Here is an 18,801-nt window from a genome sequence, read left to right as displayed (position 1 = left end):
TATAAATGAAAGGAAAAGTGAATAGTCATGAAATCTAGAAGAAGAGTAAATTAAAATCAACAGCCCTCATTATTACCCTCAGAGCTGGTTTATACTGTCTGCATTCACAGTGTTAGGAGGATGGCTCATGGATCATTTGTCCAAAGCTCATTCTAAAAATTTGGTTCTCGCCCCTCCTCATCTTTATCCCCTTCACAAAGGCAGGTTTTTAGGAGATTTACAAGACAGTGTAAAACACAATTAGAGAAAACAGAAAGTTAGATAAATGAGGTCCCAAAGGGAAAATGAGGACTGAGTAGCAAAGTGATAATAAGAGAAAATTGGCAAAAATGCATTCCACGAGGCCATACAGAGGCCACATATTTGGTTCTGAGCTTCCTGGTAAGCAAGACAAAAAAGGATCAATCAAGAATCATAATTGTTAGTAAGTTTTTATTCAACCTTGAATAATGTTCAAGAAATACTCAACCTTTTCTACAACTGCAGGTTGAGAAGTTTGTTCTGTGTGTTTTCCTGAAGAAGAGAAAATGATGTAATGGACTTGTCCATTGCAAAACTAAGCTATTCTCTCATGGCCTCCATCAAATATTTCGTGAACAATGTTTTTATTGAAGTCATGTCTAATCCCTACTCCCACTTTGTTTCATGTAGAGGAAGTAGAATTTACTGATACATTAGTCATGGAAGGGACTGCCACATGGCAACTCCTTAGTACAATAAAGGTTTAATTCTTACACAAATTCCCAACAGGTGGGTGTGCCCTTTCATCTGGTGACTCAGGAACCCAAACTCCTCCATCTGATGATGCTTCCGTCTCAACACAAGAATCCCAGGGTCATGGCTGGGAGCTTGGAGATGGTCTACCCACTCGAACGCCTCATCCAGGAAGTAGCACACATGACTTCCAGTATCAGTTTATGGGCTAGATCCGGTCACACAGCCCCACCTACCCATAAGCAGTGGGAAGTGTGTGGGCTTGTCTACCAGTGTGCCCAGGAAGGACACAGAAGCTGGCAACCTTCACATCAGGAACTTACAGAAGTGTTCCTTTGGAAGCAGTAGGGGAGATAGAAACCCTCGGTTCTTTGGGAAGCACAGGATGCTGGTCCCATCACTCATGCACTTAACCAATATTTTTGAGCAAATATTTGGTGCTAGTCACTGTGAAACAACAAACCAGACAGACACAGCACCTGCCTTCTGACGGCACATGAATAGTGAGGATAGAGATGCAACGTGAGAGAAATGATGACCACTGAAGATGCTGGGGCTTGCTGGACCATTAGCTTCCTGTTGTGAAGACTTTTACCCCCCTCTGTTGATGCTGGCAACCTGGGGAAAGGTGGCCTTGATTGTATTTTCTCTGTCCATTTAAAGCACACGTTTGGTTAAGAAAGGCATATGAGAAACTGGTTACTCATACACATTTGGTGGGTTTTTAACCCTAAGCTTAATAAAAATTATGATAGGATGTGTTCTTTCCTTGCAGCCATCCATATTTCAGGGCCAGGGAGTGTGAGAGGGGACAGCGCTCAATCATAGAGACCAGAAGACGCTTTGAAGTATCGTGCTCATCATTTCCTGAAAATGTCAGCTCTTTTCCAAACGCCCCGCCCTGCACATGCTGTTCCCTCTGCCTTCAGTGTTGAATTCCTTTTCTCCCCTGGAAATTACCTGCCCTTTAAGACTCAGCCTAAATGTAACTTCTGATGTGAAGCCTTCCCTGACTTCTTACGTGTCCCTGGTACAGACGGTCACCCTACTTATCACCTGGCCCCTGTCTTAATAAACATTTCTTGAAGACTCTTCTCTTCCCCACCCCCGCTCCGACTCCGACTTGAAGGAGCTGAGACACATTGCTGTCAGAAGCAGCTAGCCTTTTTAAATTCAAATATATTCCTGTTGACACCAAGTGTTCGTTCTCATCTGATTTGGCATCAACGTTACATTTTCTTTCGGAGCTTGAGATTGCTTTTTTAAATATCTAAGTAAAAATATGCAGCTTGGTAAATGAAAAATGTCTTTGTCTGAAACGCTAGGCTCTCTCTCAGAAAACGTCAGAGAACTGCACACCAGCACCCCCCTCAAGAGGCCACCTTGGCCATCCTCCTCCTAGTTTGCCCAGTGGGGAATAGGAAATAGAGAGGGAGATCCATTGGGTCTTAAGATTGCACATCAGTGGTGACCAGGCACAGAGAGTGGGGAGCAGAAGCCAGAATGGGAGGTGATAGCGGTGGAGACGTGTGGTGTGACAAGTTGGGTAGACGATGTGTACTGGAGAAAGGAAGCAGGCAGGAGTTGGGACGGTAGCTAAAGAGACAGGATGAGAAAAGACTTTTTTGGAATAGGAATGATTTGGACAGGTTTATTACAGGGGAGGGAAGGAGCCGTGGCATCTGTAACTGACAAGCAAGCTCACGTTGGGATCCAGGGTGCAGAAGAGCAATTAGCTTTGCAGATGAAGAGGGACGCTTTCTCCCACAAGAGGGGAAGTAAGAGGAAAGGGGACGTGCTCGACCTGCACATGTGGAGGTGGGAGATGCAGAGTGGCTGAGTTCCTGCTCAGGAACCTTGTCTTTGAGATGAGTCAGCAGAGAGGTTGAGATTGGGAGCTGCTGCCGAGGGCCACGTCGAAGAGAACCGAGTGGAGGGCACAGGGAAGCTGAACAGAACCCCAATCAATTCATTATGATTATGTTCTCCATATGACAGACAAAGCTTACTCAGAAGGTCAGGGTAATAGATCTTTTGCTAGGGCTTCTCTCCTAACCCCCAACCCCCACACAAACCCTCCCCCACCCCCCACATAAAGAAAGGAAATGGAGAGAGAGAGACTCAGCTCTTGGAATCAGAAGGGACATTTCCTTTCTCCGCCTACTTAATTATCTGGCTTTCTGAATTAGGAGTGGAAAGCAAACTTGCCTTGTTTCTGTTCACAATTTCTCTCTCTCGAGTTTGCTCCCATTAATGAAGCAGCTTCGTTTGGTTTGGCTAACTGCATGCATGACTTCCAAAAACCACATCACAATGCGGGAGGAATGCAGCCTCAAGCAAGGCTACAGCAGCTTAACCACATTGTTTAAAGAGAAGAGCAGGGGCGGCCCAGTGCCTCGGAAATCCATTTAAGATGTGTGAAAACACGAGATTGAAATTCTGACCTTTCCCTGGAGCCGAAAGGACCTGCTCCAGGGGACTGTTCGGAAGACTGCAGCTGCAGGCCTGGGCCCATCCAGAAGGCCCCAGGACTGGCTCCCAGAGGCCCGTCAAGCTGGGCAGCCCTGCTTCTGTGCATCCTTCTGTCCCTGCCGGGGCATCAGTCTGAAGGCTGCTTGGCATTTCGGAAGGAGAGAGGCTACTTAAGGAATGGGCATGGAGGCCGGGAGAGGAAGGGGGTCATCAAAGGGCAAATCGGGGAAAGCGTTATCTAAATCATGTGAGTCTTGGTCTACAGTCCCCTAAGTGCCCTTTCAGATTCGGGTCAACGAAGAGACTCTACCCAGATGCACTTTCTGATGCCAACCCAGATGCCAAAATGTTTGAGGCACCGCGGGGCAGGAGGAAGGGCATGCAAGTTGGCATTTGGCTAACATGACTGCATTTTCATTCCATTCTGCAACTATATGGATAAATATAGCACAGCTGGTGAAGAGTGGAGTCTGCAGCCAGGCTGCCTCAGATCAAATCCCAACCCCTTCATTACTGTGTAGCCTTGGGTAATTAATCTCCCCACACCTCAGTTTCCCCAGCTGTGTAACTGGGGCTAAAAGTACCTGGTCATACACATGTTATGAGGATTGCATATGTAAACATGTGAAGTACTTAGCACGGTGTCTCTCCCATTGCACGTGCTCCGTTGATATAATCCATCATCCTCCTCGTCACTGGCAGTAACTTCTTAATGACTTGGCACCTTTGTTTGCTGATCTGTAGAGAAGGGACAACGAGGTCTTTCTCTTAAGGTGGCTTAAGATGAAAGTAGATTAGGGAGAAAGTGGTGTGTTTGGTCCACGGTAGGCACTTGACATGTGGCCACTGGATGGACATCAACTGCGTTTTCTCTTGCTGGGCCCTGCCAAAATGTAAAGGGCTTGGCTTCTTCAAACAAAATGTGTGGCCATAGAAGCTATTTAGCTCACAAGATGGGCTCTTGGGTCAAACAGAGCTGGGTTTGAGGGTCAGGTCCTCTTCTGATTCACTTTGAAAGCTTGGACAGTTCGTTTAGCCTTTCTCTGCTTTGGTGTCTTCATAAAATGGAGAATAATAGCATCTACTGTGAAAATGCGATGAGATAATCTGGACCAGAGGAGGGCCACAGAGTGTGAACGCGAGCTCCTTGAGGGCAGGTAGCCTCTCTTTGGTTTCCTGTTTTATTCCTACACTGAGCACACCTGGCCCCTTGGAACGGTGCTCACTAAGTATTTGTGGCCTGATCCGCCGGGAGATGAGGCAGGAGGACATCAGGTCCGATTCTGAAAGGAGGCGTGGCCCAAGGGGACCTCACGATTTCACCAGTAGCTCAACTGGGTCAAGTTGCTACTCCCATTCTCAAAGCCTTTGGTATCAGATGAGCAGGTGCCACTCTTATAGATGAGTCTTTTTATTTTTTTTATTGCAATTCTCTTTGAGTCTTCTGGAAACAAAAGTATTACTCTGGGAAATGCTTTTCAGCAGGTGTTCAGAGGGCACTTTTAAAGTCCCAGCCAGTTTCTCCAGATCCCACCCTCTCCTACTTGCCACAGCCAGGACAGAGGCTTCCCCAGAACCACGTGATGGATGGGCACACTTGGGAGGAAGCAGCGTGAGGAGGCATCTGGTTTCCATTAGTTATTTTGAATCAGTTATCAGTCTGGCTAGAGACAGAATATAGTCACTGTCCTGGTTTAAATGTAAGTCCTGCCAGCCTCTTGCTTATGAACCTGGTGAAGATGCTGGAAGATCCTAATTGGCTTCTATATCACACTTTGAGAGCCCTTGAAACCAAAGATTCCAAGTCACCAAAGAATTAAAAAACAACTACAACCATGATGATGACAGTTAACATCAACTGAACACAGACTGCAGCAGAGCCACTGGGCTAAATGAGTTACGTGTATTATTTTATTTAATCCTCACACACGTATACGACTAGAGAGAGGGCTTCTTTCTCCCCAGGATTTGTTGACCAAGCACACGCTCAGCTGTCTGGCCCTCAGTGTTCAGGGAACCAATATGCATGAGCATTTGAGGGGGAAATGTTTTCTCTTCCATAGCTGGCTAAGGGAACTTTCTGAAATTTAAGTCTGAGCCTGTCTCTCTCAGGCTTAAAGCATACCTCCTTTCTCTAGCAAATTCCCAGGCATGCTTAGGTCTGGCTGACATGTCACCTCCTCTGGGAAGCACTCTCTAGACCCCAAGATTAGATGAGGCTTCTCTCACAGGTGCCTCCAAAGCCTTCGGGGCTCGCAGAGATCACTGCACTGAGAACTCAGAATTGGAACATTCTGCTCACTTGTGATCCTCTCTCCCTCAAAGGTGAGCAAGGACTGTGTCTCATTGGCTGGTTGTGTCCCCAGTGCCTGGCACTCACTGTGCCTGGAACGAAGCAGGTCGATTCAGGTAGGCTGCTTTGTACTATAAGTCATAGAAAATCCCAACTCAAACTCCAACTGGCTTAAACAAGGAGGAAATGCATCATTTCACAAAATCCCAAGTCCAGCTATTCGGAGGGAAACAGGAGCAGTAGGATCAGTGACTTAATGATGTCATCAGGGGCTCAGTTCTGATCCTTTGCTCTGGCCACCATCGATGTCTGCTCCACCCTAAAGCTGGTTCCCCTTCTGGTAGCAGCATGGCCGTCAGCACTACATACTTTATTGTTTGCTTCTAGAACAGAAGAGAGAGGAACCTCTCCCCCAAGAATAGTCTATAAAACCTTCCTTATAATCTGATTGGGTCAACTTCGGTTGGCCCACCCACATAGCCCTGGACCTTTGCCAGGTGGTCACCATCCTCTGATTGTCTCAGACTAATCATGATTTCCATCTGGAATAGGAATGGAATGGGAAAAAGATCTGGGTTCAATTAGGAAGGAGGGAAGGGGGGCCAGAGGCTGGCTAGGCAACCAGCAAGTACTCCTCACACAGATGCTGAATAATTATTGGGTGAATGATATAACAGAAATGAGAGCATGGCCTGGTGCTCCTAGGAGTTGCTCCAACAGGGAAGTCCACTGACAAAGTAGGAGGGACTGAGGCTCTTGCGGTGGCTCCACCAGCATTGGAATGCCCTCAGCTTAAGGAAACTGTCACTAATCTAGGCACAACTGGGTCCTTTGCGATCTGATGCCCCTACTCCTCAGCCGTCTTCTCGCTCAGGAAAGATAGTGGAAAAAATCAGCCACTTCTCCAGCCACGGGAAAATGTTTTGAGAGTTTTGCAGGTAGTATCCATGTGTCCCCATCTCAAACCACTTCCTTGACTCTAAAGAAGTGCTCAGCAGACCCGCTGCTCGTCTTCCTTATGACCCAACCTCTTCAGCACTCATTGGTTTTCAAGAACCAGAAGTCTCTCTCTGGAGAATTACAGCCCTTCTTCCCAAGCTTGTGTCTTATAATCTACCCAACCCACGCCTCAAGGAGGTGGTGAAGACAGATGGTAATACAGCCCTTTGGGATCTGATGGGTCTGTCCTAGAACACCAGCTCCGCTATTGACTCGAAATGGGGCCATTGTTAAATCACTTACCCTCTCTGAGGCTTCTTTCCCTTATCTGGGAAATGAGGTGTCCATAAATAAAGCTCTGCCTCCTCCGCCTCAAAGAGCAGGCTTCTGAAAACTGCCAGAGTGGGAGATTTTGGGTTTGGGGAAAGGGAGACCTTGAAGAGAATTGGGGGGAAGGAAGGGGCAACATCTGCAGCAAACCTATGAAAGGTCTCATGAATGCGTATTTTTAATTTTTCCTAAAATAGAGTCAAAAAAAGACACAAAGTGGCAGTGACATTTAACACATATTAAAACACTGATAACAAGTGCTATCCAATTAATTTCTATTTACCATCCCTTGCTTGTAAGAACATTTTCAAGATTCCCTCCTTTAAGTATTTGGGAAAATGCTGATAATTCAGATTGTAGGTTAGAGGCAGATGAAGAGGGGGTTGTTGGCTGGTTGGTTCTCGAGTCCAGGTCTCTATCCATATAGTCATTGTCTTCCTTTTGGTTTGCCTGGGCATTGTAATCTCCTGTTCCCCAGAGACCCAGACTCAAGGCACCTCAAAGAACAAGCCCCATGCACCATCTGTCTACACTAGGCCCGCTGCTCCCCTGGGGCCCCCAGTCTCGGGGAAACGTTAGCACTTCCCCAGTCACCCAAGGAGAAACCTGGGCACTGGCCTTGACTCCTCCCTCACACTAGCGCCCCACCTTCAGTAGGTCCCCAGGTCCGGTTGTCCATGTCATAATGCCCCATGAATCCGTCTGTCTCCGTCCATCCTCACTCCAGGTGCTGCAGCTTGACTTTCATTAGTTATCAAGACCACTACGACCTGGTTTCCTCCAACCTAACCAGGCTACACAAGGCAGCCAGAATGGAGGCAAAGCTGATTCTGGCATGCTCTTTCTTAGAACCTCTCAGACCTTCTAGGTCCATCCTCCCAGGTCCCTGCTCCAAACCTCCTCCCGCCATACAGCCCAGTCATAAAGAGCCCTCTGCAGGCCTGCAACTACCCCTCAGGGTCTATCAATTCTCCATGCTTATCCACATGCAGCTCCAATTGCTTGAAACATTTCCTTTCACCTCCCAACTTGGCTAACTCCTCTTTGCCCTTAAATATTCAGCTCAGATTTAACCACTCTGTGACTTTGTTTCTTTTTTGTTTTTTTTTTTGGTGAGGAAGACTGTCCCTGAGCCAACATCTGTGTCAATCTTCCTCTATTTTGTAGGTGGGATGCCACCACAGCATGGCTTGGTGAGCAGTGTGTAGGTCCACACCTGGGATCTGAACCGGCAAACCCTGGGCCGCTGAAGCGGAGCATGCAAACTTAACCACTACGCCGCCAGGCCAGCCCCTGTGCCTCAGTTTTTTAATCCTGTAAAATGAGCATAATAATGGTACTTACCTCATAGGTTGTTGGAAGGAATAAATGGGTTAATCCACATAAAGCATGAAGAACTGTTTGCGGTAGTTTGATAAACATTAGCTGGTATTATCCTTTGCAGGTAGCCTTGACCCTGAACCATACTCCCACATTGACCCACAATTCCCTCATCAAGACTCAACAGCCTGAACTCCAAGGGAATCACTAGACTTTGCATTTCTTGAGAGGCTCCACAGGGTTGTATTTATCTGTGTGTCTGCTCAGAGTAGGGCCAGAAGCACTGAAGGGCCAGAGTGAATATCCATCGAATGAATAAACGTTCAGACCAAGAGGCCTTTTACCACGGCCTGAAAGTCATCTCGGATGACTTACAGGAACTCTCGCTCACTAGGACTTTTGACAAGATACCCTGAGATGTCTCGGCATCTGCCCCAGCGCTCGCTAACCAGAGACCACCCCATCAACTCGCCCTGTTAGCAGAGGGACAGGCAGAGTTACTCTCTCCTTCACTTTCAAAGGGGGAAAAAAACATGAAGAGGAAAATGACTTAGTCATCGCTGCCAACCTTGGCAAATAAACGTTGCTATTACACACTCCAAAACTCAAGGAGCAACACATAATTAGGCACAGGTTCAATCAGCAGCAATAGGCAGGCGGGGTGGGAGCCCGCGCCGATGAGTGGCTCATTTGCACTGCAGAAGAGATGGGAATGTTGATTTTCATGCAAACACCATCTCGAAGATCCCCAATTAAATAAGAGCATTAATATTTTTAAGTCCCAACCTAGGAGAAATGCTTTTTCTGAGAAAAGGAGCAGGGATGTCGTGTTGATGCGTTTCTGAGTGACAGCAATAGATTTCTTGTGATTTTATGTGTTTTCTGATCATAAAAGTAATATATTTTCATTGTGAACCCCTTGGAAGACATAGAAAACAATAAAGAAGAAAATAAAAATCTATAATAATGTTATTATACACTTGGTCCTATCATCCATTTGATTCAGTCTATCTACATTCAGTAACTCAGTGAATGATCTCACATAATCCCGTGGCTTTAAATGCTGGCTTTGGGGCCGGCCCGGTGGCACAGTGGTTAAGTGCGCATGTTCTGCTTCGGAGGCCCGGGTTCGTCGGTTCTGATACTGGGTGAGGACATGGCACCGCTTGGCATGCCATGCTGTGGCAGGTGTCCCACGTATAAAGTAGAGGAAGATGGGCACAGATGTTAGCTCAGGGCCAGTCTTCCTCAGCAAAAAAATGAGGATTGGCAGCAGATATCAGCTCAGGGCTAATCTTCCTCAAAAAATTTAATTAATTAAAAATTAAAATGCTGTCTTTATACTCATCATTCTCAAATTAATAGCTCCTGCCCCATCGTCTCCACCAAGTTCCAGACTAGATGTCAAAGGGACAGAGCCCTGTGGATATTTAATAGCAGTGGAAACTCAACATGGCCACAGTAAATCTCTTGCTGTGTACCCTCTCCCCACGAAACTACTTCCTCCTCTAGCTTCCCCATATTCGTAAATGCCACTCTTCCCCTCCCAGATGCTTCAGCCAAAAACTAGAAGTCATACCCTCACCTTCAAACACATTTAGCCCGTCAGCAAGTCTTAACTCTACCACCAAAAACCCATCCCAGTTTCCTACATGTCTTCCATCTCTACTCCCATCACCTAAGTGCAAGAGGCCAATATTTGCTGCCTGGAATATTGTAAGACCAGTCCCTTAGCCCATGTCCCTGCTTTCTATATTGTTTGTGCAGCAGTCAGAACGCTATCTTCAGGGTCGGCTCTGTGGCTGAGTGGTTAAGTTCACACGCTCGGCTTCAACGGCCCAGGGTTTCACAGGTTTGGATCCTGGGTGTGGACCTGGCACCGCTCATTAAGCCATACTGAGGCGGCGTCCCACATAACACGACTAGAAGGACCTGCCACTGGAATATACAACTATGTACTAGGGAGCTTTGGGGAGGAGAAGAAGGAGGAAGAGGTGCAGGAGGAAGAGGAGGAGGAGGAGGAGGAAAAGAAGAAGAAGAAGAAGAAAAAGATTGGCAATGGATGTTAGCCCAGGTGCCAATCTTTAAAAAAAAAAAAAAAGAATGCTATCTGGTTATTTTCTTAAGCTTGATTGCAAAGTCATAAATGATTTAAGGTCTTGATTATATACGTATATACATATATCCAAGTAGATGTACAGACATCATCTCCCAGTATTGACGGCACCAGCAGGGTCTGAGTGTCTGGTTTTAAGACAGCATCCTCAGGTGTACCATGCACTTGGCCAAGAGCAAGCTTGGATCTTTTTGTTGCTTTATGTTTCTGTCTCTGCTACTGACTGAAGCAACGATTACTTCTTTGATCATTTCATATCTATAGAGCAGTATGAATTTTCAATCTATGGCACCAGTGAATCAGAAATATAACTTCTAAAAAATTTTTTCTTACAATTAAATTTGGTACCTATCTGGAACCCCCATGTTGTCTAGTGGCAGAAAACTCAACCTATTTAATTCTAGATAAACTCAATCACTTAGGGGATTTTTCTGTCACCTCAACTTCAAACTCAGTCAATGTGGATTTTCTTCACCCCTTCTTCTGCTCATGACCTGGATTTATCCATATTGATGGAGGTAGTGAGGTGGGAAGGGGCTTTATAACATCCTAGCCTCAGACAGAAAAAGAGGAGGGGGGATATGGGTTACAGCTGTCATCTGTCCTCACTGAAATCTATTAAAAAGAACTTTGATTTTTGTGGTCTTTGGTTAACCTCACTTTTATGAGCTGAGATGTTCCTGCCCCACCATCAATTCCAGGTGTCAATGGGTCCAAGCAGTCCATGTCCAACCTCTATCACCGTTGCTGGACCCTCTTGGGGCCGGGAATTTTCAGACACTCCTCCATGGCAGTCTGGGGCCAGGCAAGACAGAAAGAGCTATCCTAATGCCATTTCATCTCTATTTCCAGGCCACCATGTTACCTCGCTTGGGAAGTTCCGCACCGGTCCTTTCTGCAGGCTTTCCAAACCTATCCAAGTGTTCCATCATCTCCTGGCCTGGGACTAAGCTCAGGGAAGAGAGGATGAGTGTGGTAGACATGGAGATATGCTGCCACCCAGATCTCTTCTCGTGGGAAGACTTGCCGCCCAGCTGCAGCGAGTGAGTGCCGTCAGCAGACGGTCTCCAGCTCCCAGCTCCCCCCAGACACAGCAAGCCACCTCGCCCAAGGTCATGCCCTTCCCAGAGCAGCTTGGATCTATGACTGAGGAAGGTGGGGTGATAAAGGTGCAGCCATTCCACCCAACACAGGACAACATTGGTGAGTGACATTTGCTCCAGAGTTCCCCGCTGGCCAACTGTTTGTCAGGCTTGCATCCCAGTTCAACTTCTCCCTCTGCCCAATTCTGCTATCTTTCCCTTCCTTTCATAGGTGTGAATTCCTAATCAGCATTTTGCACCCCGAACATCCTCTCATGGTTTACCTGCAGAGAACCCAGCCTGTAACATTTGTGAAGCAGAGTCACATTCAGGGTCCCTTCTCAGGAATACTCATTGCCACTCTCTTGCTTCCCCTAGGGCCCTGCCTCCCTCAGCTCAGCCCCTCTAATCTCTACAGACTCTACAGAACTAGACTATTAACTTTTTTTTGGGGGGGGTGAGGAAGACTGGCCCTGAGCTAACATCCATTGCCAATATCGCCTTCTTGTTGCTTGAAGAAGATTGTTGCTGAGCTAACACCTGTGGCAATCTTCCTCTATTTTGCATGTGGGATGCTATCACAGCATGGCTTGGTGAACAGAGTGTAGGTCTGCACCCGGGATCCAAACCTGTGAACCCAAGGCTACAGAAGTGGAGCGCATGAATTTAACTGCTAGACTACGAGGCCGGCTCCTTAATATATTTTTATATTTTTTAATATTATAGATTTCTGTATATTTTATATATTTTTTTATATATCATCACACAGTCTCCCCAAGTCTGTTGTAAATAGCATAGCATATGGCTTTCAGCACAAGAAAAGCCAAGCTTTTGAAACTCAAAAACCTTTTCTATCAACTTGTTTTCTTTGCCAGGACTTTGAAAAGGCTCTTTCGAAACTCAAGATTGAGAATTGACGCCTTTGTTCTCTTTTGTTTGGCTGTGGCTTCCCTTCCTTGAGGCAATGAGCTTAGTGTGCCCTGGCTGCTGTCTGAAGTGATAGAAGGGTCCCATGGTATATTAGAAATGAGGAGGTATGTGGGGTGGAATATGGAAAATACTTAGGTTCACTCGAAATCTTGTCTTAGCTTATTTGCCAAATACCTGTAGCCTTCTTACTGCACTGAAAACAGTTGGAGCTCAAATCTGTGCTGGTTCTGAAACCCAGACATGGAAGGCGAAGCCGTCGCAAGGGCTAGAGCTCTCTAAATCACAATTGTCAGCACTTAAAGTTAAAAGATGTTCTACCAGGAACCTGGAAAAAATTTTCTCCTGAAACAGATACGCAGAGTCACCTGAAAGAGACAGCACAGTACTCCGTAGCGTAGGGTTCTATTATCTCTCTGTAGCTACATGGTTCAGAAGATGGGGTGAGAAATGTTAAGCGGCATCAGGCGAAAGGGTCTCAGAAGCAGATGTGGACAGTCCTACTGGACAGCCCTTCCCCATTGTGTAGGTTGATGGATGCAAACATTTGTAGCATCCTGTTACAGCAGTGGCCCTTAAAGAGCCACACTCTGTTTAGTCCCTTCCTTTGAGTCTGCCTGGTCCTGTCACATGCTTTAACCAACAGACCACAGAGGAAGTGATGCTGTGCCCATTCTGGGCATAAGCCTTAAGAAGACCTATCAGCTTCAACTTCCATGCTCCTAGGAGCCCTGCGCCCCACGGGAGGAGTCTTGCAACAATGCTAGACAGACCTTTTGGAAAAGCCATGTGGAGAGAGAGGTCCTGAGATTGTATGGAAAGGAGGAGGCCCAGTCACCCCAGCATCCCAACTGAGCCCGGCCCCACGGACTCACCAATGAAAACTGCCACACAAGGGACCTCCAGTCAGACCAATGGAAGAACTGCCCAGTTGAGTCCAGCCCAATTTGAAGAATTATAGGAATCAAATATAATGTTTTCTGTTTTAAGCCACTAAATTTTGCAGTGGTTTGTCACCCAGTTTTAGCTAACTGAAAGGAGGTTGCAATTTACAGACTTCAGGTCTTCAGGTCAGACCCTTCAAATTATGAAATGAATTTATCAAACATCTTAATTAATGCCATTAAATAGTTAATTCACCGTCCTCCCTCTGTCCTAATTCCAGGCTCACCCAGCAACCTTCCTACCCACCTCCGACCCCCAGCCCATGTCCTCCCAAGCAGTTCCAACTTAAGGGAAAGAAGGCACCAGTAACAGACCCGTGAGAGCTTTCCTCCTGGCCTGCAGACGGCTGACTCCTCACTGTGTCCTCACACGGCCTTTCCTCAGTGGGTGTGGGCAGAGAGAGACCGCTAGCTCCCCTGTGTCTCTTAGAAGAACATGAATCCTATCGGATCAGTTCCTCACCCTTGTGAACTCGTTGACCCTTAATCACCTCCTTATAGGCCCTGTCTCCAAATATAACCCCAGTGGGGATTAGGGCTTCCACATATGGATTTTGGGAAGACATAAACATTCAGTCCACAACAATGGTGAAGATACAGATCAGCTAGGACGGAGAGGGGAAGGGAGCTGAGGAAGTTCCTGTTTTGTGGCCATTATTTTCTGTGACCCAGGAGGCAAGATCTCCTGTTGATGATGAGTGGGATCTGGAGATGGTGGAGGCCAGAGGAAAAGAACAGAGGTTTGGAACAGAGCAGTGGGGACCACGGGAAGGAGGAGGCAGAACGGTGGAAGCTGTGGCGGGGAGGACAGAGAGCCCGTTGCAGGTGAAGGCATGGATTGGAAATGAAGCTAATCCAGAGCGCAGCCAAGCACTTTAACTTGGGAGCCATCAATAGTTCAGAAATGGCCAAGAGTTCAGGGGCAGGAACAAAGAAAAGAGAGCAGGGAATTTATCCCGGTAGGAGAGGAACATGTGTGTGTGTCTGGGCGGGGGCGGGATGAGGGGGTTGAATTTAATTGAAACACTGTCCATGGGATCCAGGCTAGGTTAGGAAAGGAGCAAAACTTACACAGGATCAGAAATATTGGGATAAAAATAAAGAGAGGGCTTAGGAGGACCTGAAAAATAGCCTCTCATTTCACAAGAACTCAGGAAGGTTAATAGTTCCATTTGTGTCGAAACCTGACAAAGCTGGGTTGGGTGGCTGCTTGACCCGCCCTTCATACTTTCTGTCTTTCTCTGCTGGGATGGACTGCTGATTGCCCGTTCCTCTTTTGGATCATTCTTGTTCCAAAGCCACAGAGCTAATCGGAGATTTGTTTTAAATTGTATTTATAAAGGGAGGCTCCTCCACAAAGAACAGTTCTTGAGACTTTCTCCAAGTCAAAGAGCCACATTTCTTTAGCAGAGACAGACGATTAGTTCAGGTGTTTGATACAATAATTATAGGTCAGTGGTGGGAGATTTCTCCCTGAATTGTCTTTAATCACGCCCATGTCCCTGGCATCATTTAGAGGCCACTAGCTCTGCCACTCCTAGATATATGACCTTGGGCAAGTAAATTAACTTCCCTGAGTCTGTTTCCTCATCTTGAAAACAACTTTCCTTCCAGGCTGTAATCTGGGCAGAATGAGATATAGATCTGAAGTAGGGCAAAGGTTAGGCATAATTGCTTTGTGGAAGCGCCCAACCATCACAGGTTTCTTTGAGGCTGATCTTTTTAAGAGTAGACTTACCTAGAGCTCTGGGACGGGATGACTGCTTTAAATGAAGTTCCTTCAGTTCCCATCCAGATCCACCGAGGAAAACTGAAAGACGGCTGAGCCCAGGAAGGAAAAAGAACTTGGTACCCAAGTCAGAAGCAGCTCCTTGCCCAAAGCAGTGGTTCTCAAGCTTTCGCATGCCTCAGAATCATCCAGAAGGCTTGTTAAAGCATTGATGGCTGCACTCCACCCCCAGAATTTTGGATTGAGTAGTTCTGGGGTGAGACCCAACTATTTCCACGTTTAACAAGTCTCCTTGTGGTGGTGGTGCTGCTGCCATCGAGAAGACCACACTTTGAGAATCAGGATCTAAAAGAACTACAGACCTGACACAATGCATTGCTCCCCGCCAAGCCCCTTTTCATAGCAGAGCCAGCTCCACTCCCTGTCAGCAGAGGAAGACGCTTTTCATGTCACGGATTGCTTAAGGACCCTGTTCCTTCTCTCCCAATCAGTGGTCAGAAGTGAAAGTCACTGGCTCTTAGTGATTAGAGCGGGCTCAGCCAATGGTCCAGGGAAGAGGGTTTAACCACACACCTAAATGAATGGGTTTGATCAATAATTAAGTGAGCCGTTTCTGGAATGATTGTGATGATGAAGTCATGGTCACGCTGCACGATGTCGGAGGCGGTTGGGGCGGTTTTGTTTGTTCACGCTGGGTTCGAAAGGGCTTCAGGGAGTTAGGAACTGAGCCAAACAGAATAAATACAATTTTTAAATCAGCACTCCTGAGAGGTAATGGTGGAGGGGCTATAAAAAGTGTTGCCACCTGACTTTTAAACCTCCTTCACATACTCGGGAATTACCAAACTTGTAAAGTTGAGTCCAACTTCCACAAGAGAAACGAAAAACGCCAGGCATTTGCCCCGCCCCACCCCCCAGCCTTCCCTCCACTTAGGGGACCTGATGGTTTCTGCCCATCAGGGCACTAACTTCAGAGTCCACCAGCAGCTAAGGACCCAAGAAGCAGGAAGCATGAGAATCCACACGCCAATGGGTGGGGCAACTCCACTGAGTTTCCAGAAGCATCTGGGTCAGCAGTCCAAGAAACATCACAAGCGTGTCGATGGTTTCAGGTATGCCAGCTCTGGTCACTGATGCCCAGGAAAGGCTGCCCTGGTCCTTTCTCCAGGCCAGTGCCAGGCCTGAGTGGGTGGTGGTATTCCTGCCTCAGAGCCTCTGAGCCTGGGGCCAGAAGGGTGTTTTGGTTTTCCTGTTTGTTGTTGTTTTGTCAACTTTTGTTTGCAGCCAAGAACCCTGGTCCATTCAGAGTAAGTTCAAAATAAACTCTGAAATCAAGAAACCTAGCTTTGAGTTGTACTTTTCCATTTTTTGGTGATTTTGAGCAAACCTCTTAGCCTATCTGAGCTTTAATTCCTTAAACTGTAAATAGAACAGAAGAGTAATTTCTACATAAAGGTAGTAGAGGAATAAAGTAAGGTAATTATGTGAAAATGTTTCGAAAACCATATTGGTCTATAAAAATGTGAGTTACTATTTTCACTTAAATGTGGACTCACACATATGCTCTCTCTGTAACTGAGGCTTTATTTCAGCCCTTCCTCAAATTACTGAGCCTTTCCTTCTCTCTGCTCGTCAGTACTTCAAGGTATCTCTACTGAAAGCATGTTCACAGTGCATTTTGATCAGCTGTTTACTAACCTGTCTATCCCACTAGGCTATGAGTTCCAAGGGTAGAATCTGACTGACCTTTCTTTTCCCTCTGATGTCTGTTGGCACACAGTAGGTTCACAGTCATTGTCAGTTGGATGAAAAAAGAAAAGCATTTGCTGGGGCCTCCACGAGTGGACCAGGAAGTTTCCAGCTCAGATGCAACTGTCACTTTCTTCCTTTGTGACACTGTTGGAACAGTAGCACAATGCCCCCATGGACAAGGGAGGGATAAGATGGAATATGCTCCTGGCGAAGCCACTGGTTGGCCTCCAGGTGCAAGTGATGGACACAGCGGAGGAAACACGTCTTAATTGGTAGCGTGAAAAACATTTCCCGGGTGCCAGGCTGGGTTGTAAGTGCCATCTGTCCTGCCACAGAGGATTAAAGGGAAGAATACCTTTCTCTGGGTTCTGGGGACAGTGTAGGCATCGAGATGAACTGGTGATATTAACTTGCCTGTGCTCCACCTGGATAACTGCAGGAGAGGAAATCCGTCTGGGGTTCCATTTTGAAGTCAAATGGATGATGCAGTGGCAGGGTTCTCATTCCCAGGTGTTTGCTTGCATTTGTTAAGGGGAATTCTGGGGAGAATGAGAATTAAACGTTTTTTGGCCTATCCTGGAAGGTTTTATGTCAATATGCTCCACACTATTTGCTGTTTGATCTCCCAGTGGCAGGAGAAATGAAATTTACTTCTTCATTCTGGCTCTGTCTTGTCTTAAATGTCTTCTTTCATTTGTTTATTCACTACACAATTACTGACTTCCCATGAAGGGGCCAAGCCCTGTGTTGGGTCCTGGGGACACCAAGGAAGATGTGACATTGTTTCTGAACCCAGGAAATTCACTGTCTTGGACGAGAGGTGAGGGAGGCAGTCAGACATGGAAACAAAATACAACATAATGTAGTGAACCATATGATAGAGGTGTTTACAAATAATTCTGGAGGACAGAGAGAGAAAGAAGAGAAGCAAAAAAGGAAAGAGAAAGAGGAAGAAAAGGCCCTCAGCTATGTCCAGGGATCGTTGTCCCCTCCCTCTGTTTTCTGTGCCTCCTCCCTCCCTCTGTTTGAAAGCTGCCTCTTCCCCATCACTGAGGTTCCCGTAGGAAGACCAGTCATTGTGTTTCTCCGTTGTCCAGAAGGAAGTCTGTTCACACATCTCACTTCTGCTTACAGCTCATTGGCCAGAACTGATCACATGACCCCACCCCAACACAGCACATTCAGGAAATGTAAGTCTTCCGTGTTCCCAGAAGGGGGATAATCAGAAATATTTGGAGGACAGGAATGCATGTGTGTATATATATAAATGTACATGTATATTTGTGTATGTACATATGCATATCTACATATATATCTCTTTATATAAATAAATGTGTATATATTTATATAGAGAGAGCAAGAGAATGAGAAAGAGATACATATATATATGCATGAATATGAGACAGAGAGAGACCCATGATAGTATTATAAGCTAAAAGCTCCCTGGGACTTTAAGCTATTTTGGCCAACAAATCCCCTTTTGTCTAAACCAGTTTGCTTTTGGTTTAGGCACATACAACTCAATGAGTCCCAACTGATACAGGAATCATGTACGGCTGTTCAGATAAAGCCATATTTGAACTTTGCTTTCTCACCTGAAGGAGGGCTGTGTGCTCCCAACAGAGAGAACGGCACACGCAACACTGTGAAAGAACAAGGCCTGCCCTGGGAATGTTGAGGTGTCTGATACAATTGCATTTTTATCTCACAGTCCAGATGATTCTCAACATGCACAAATTTGAGAACCTCTGCTTTAAAGAACACCTAGCAGGGCCGGCCCAGTGGTACAGTGGTCAAGTTTGCATGCTCCACTTTGGTGGCCTGGGGTTCACCGGCCCAGATCCTGGGTGTGGACATGGCACTGCTTGGCAAGCCGTATTGTGGTAGGCATCCCGCATATAAAGTGGAGGAAGATGGGCGTGGATGTTAGCTTAGGGCCAGTCTTCCTCAGCAAAAAAAAAAAAAAAAAAAAAAAAGGAGGATTGGCAGCAGATGTTAGCTCAGGGCTAATCTTCCCAAAAAAAAAAAAAAAAAGAATGAAAGAAAGAAAGAACACCTAGCTATTCACATCTCAAGAGTCTCCCAAGTTTGTTCCCTCATTAAAGCAGATAGTCCAAAACCTCACACCTGTTACCCATCACAGTTGGCCCCATGGAAATGCACTTTTAAAAAAAATTTAACCC

Source organism: Equus asinus, chromosome 10 (assembly GCF_041296235.1).
Source record: "Equus asinus isolate D_3611 breed Donkey chromosome 10, EquAss-T2T_v2, whole genome shotgun sequence".
NCBI lineage: Eukaryota > Metazoa > Chordata > Mammalia > Perissodactyla > Equidae > Equus > Equus asinus.
Note: the sequence above shows the minus strand (reverse complement) of the source record.